Source organism: Musa acuminata, unplaced genomic scaffold, assembly GCF_036884655.1.
Source record: "Musa acuminata AAA Group cultivar baxijiao unplaced genomic scaffold, Cavendish_Baxijiao_AAA HiC_scaffold_640, whole genome shotgun sequence".
Taxonomy (NCBI): Eukaryota; Viridiplantae; Streptophyta; class Magnoliopsida; order Zingiberales; family Musaceae; genus Musa; species Musa acuminata.
The window spans coordinates 35,001-37,500 of NW_027020878.1; positions in this window are offsets into that span (position 1 = coordinate 35,001).

Consider the following 2,500-nt stretch of genomic DNA (forward strand, 5'->3'; position numbering starts at 1 on the left):
GCACCGTCCCTGCTATACGAAAGCCCCATCCAGCCCTGTGCCACCCGGGGGGTTCCAGGGTGCTGAGATGGCTGACGTTTTGCTCCGCTCTCGACGGTCACCGCGCAACGCAAGAACAGGCCAAAAACTGGCCAAAACGGCCCAAAAACGGGCCAAAACTGGCCATTTTTGGCTGCGCGAGCGAGCGGCGAGCGGCGGACAGCGAGCGAAGCGAGAGGCAGCACCGTCCCTGCTATACGAAAGCCCCATCCAGCCCTGTGCCACCCGGGGGGTTCCAGGGTGCTGAGATGGCTGACATTTTGCTCCGCTCACGACGGTCGCCGCGGCACACAAGAACAGCCCAAAAACAGGCCAAAACAGCCCAAAAACGGGCCAAAACTGGCCATTTTTGGCTGCGCGAGCGAGCAGCGAGCGGCGGACAGCGAGCGAAGCGAGAGGCAGCACCGTCCCTGCTATACGAAAGCCCCATCCAGCCCTGTGCCACCCGGGGGGTTCCAGGGTGCTGAGATGGCTGACGTTTTGCTCCGCTCACGACGGTCGCCGCGGCACGCAAGAACAGGCCAAAAACTGGCCAAAACAGCCCAAAAACGGGCCAAAACTGGCCATTTTTTGCTGCGCGAGCGAGCGGAGAGCGGCGAACAGCGAGCGAAGCGCGAGGCAGCACCGTCCCTGCTATACGAAAGCCCCATCCAGCCCTGTGCCACCCGGGGGGTTCCAGGGTGCTGAGATGGCTGACATTTTGCTCCGCTCACGACGGTCACCGCGCCACACAAGAACAGCCCAAAAACAGGCCAAAACAGCCCAAAAACGGGCCAAAACTGGCCATTTTTGGCTGCGCGAGCGAGCGGCGAGCGGCGAACAGCGAGCGAAGCGAGAGGCAGCACCGTCCCTGCTATACGAAAGCCCCATCCAGCCCTGTGCCACCCGGGGGGTTCCAGGGTGCTGAGATGGCTGACGTTTTGCTCCGCTCACGACGGTCACCGCACCACGCAAGAACAGGCCAAAAACTGGCCAAAACAGCCCAAAAACGGGCCAAAACTGGCCATTTTTGGCTGCGCGAGCGAGCGGCGAGCGGCGAACAGCGAGCGAAGCGAGAGGCAGCACCGTCCCTGCTATACGAAAGCCCCATCCAGCCCTGTGCCACCCGGGGGGTTCCAGGGTGCTGAGATGGCTGACATTTTGCTCCGCTCTCGACGGTCACCGCGCAATGCAAGAACAGGCCAAAAACTGGCCAAAACGGCCCAAAAACGGGCCAAAACTGGCCATTTTTGGCTGCGCGAGCGGCGAGCGGCGGACAGCGAGCGAAGCGAGAGGCAGCACCGTCCCTGCTATACGAAAGCCCCATCCAGCCCTGTGCCACCCGGGGGGTTCCAGGGTGCTGAGATGGCTGACGTTTTGCTCCGCTCTCGACGGTCACCGCGCAATGCAAGAACAGGCCAAAAACTGGCCAAAACGGCCCAAAAACGGGCCAAAACTGGCCATTTTTGGCTGCGCGAGCGAGCGGCGAGCGGCGGACAGCGAGCGAAGCGAGAGGCAGCACCGTCCCTGCTATACGAAAGCCCCATCCAGCCCTGTGCCACCCGGGGGGTTCCAGGGTGCTGAGATGGCTGACGTTTTGCTCCGCTCTCGACGGTCACCGCGCAATGCAAGAACAGGCCAAAAACTGGCCAAAACGGCCCAAAAACGGGCCAAAACTGGCCATTTTTGGCTGCACGAGCGAGCGGCGAGCGGCGGACAGCGAGCGAAGCGAGAGGCAGCACCGTCCCTGCTATACGAAAGCCCCATCCAGCCCTGTGCCACCCGGGGGGTTCCAGGGTGCTGAGATGGCTGACGTTTTGCTCCGCTCTCGACGGTCACCGCGCAATGCAAGAACAGGCCAAAAACTGGCCAAAACGGCCCAAAAACGGGCCAAAACTGGCCATTTTTGGCTGCACGAGCGAGCGGCGAGCGGCGGACAGCGAGCGAAGCGAGAGGCAGCACCGTCCCTGCTATACGAAAGCCCCATCCAGCCCTGTGCCACCCGGGGGGTTCCAGGGTGCTGAGATGGCTGACGTTTTGCTCCGCTCTCGACGGTCACCGCGCAATGCAAGAACAGGCCAAAAACTGGCCAAAACGGCCCAAAAACGGGCCAAAACTGGCCATTTTTGGCTGCACGAGCGAGCGGCGAGCGGCGGACAGCGAGCGAAGCGAGAGGCAGCACCGTCCCTGCTATACGAAAGCCCCATCCAGCCCTGTGCCACCCGGGGGGTTCCAGGGTGCTGAGATGGCTGACGTTTTGCTCCGCTCTCGACGGTCACCGCGCAATGCAAGAACAGGCCAAAAACTGGCCAAAACGGCCCAAAAACGGGCCAAAACTGGCCATTTTTGGCTGCACGAGCGAGCGGCGAGCGGCGGACAGCGAGCGAAGCGAGAGGCAGCACCGTCCCTGCTATACGAAAGCCCCATCCAGCCCTGTGCCACCCGGGGGGTTCCAGGGTGCTGAGATGGCTGACGTTTTGCT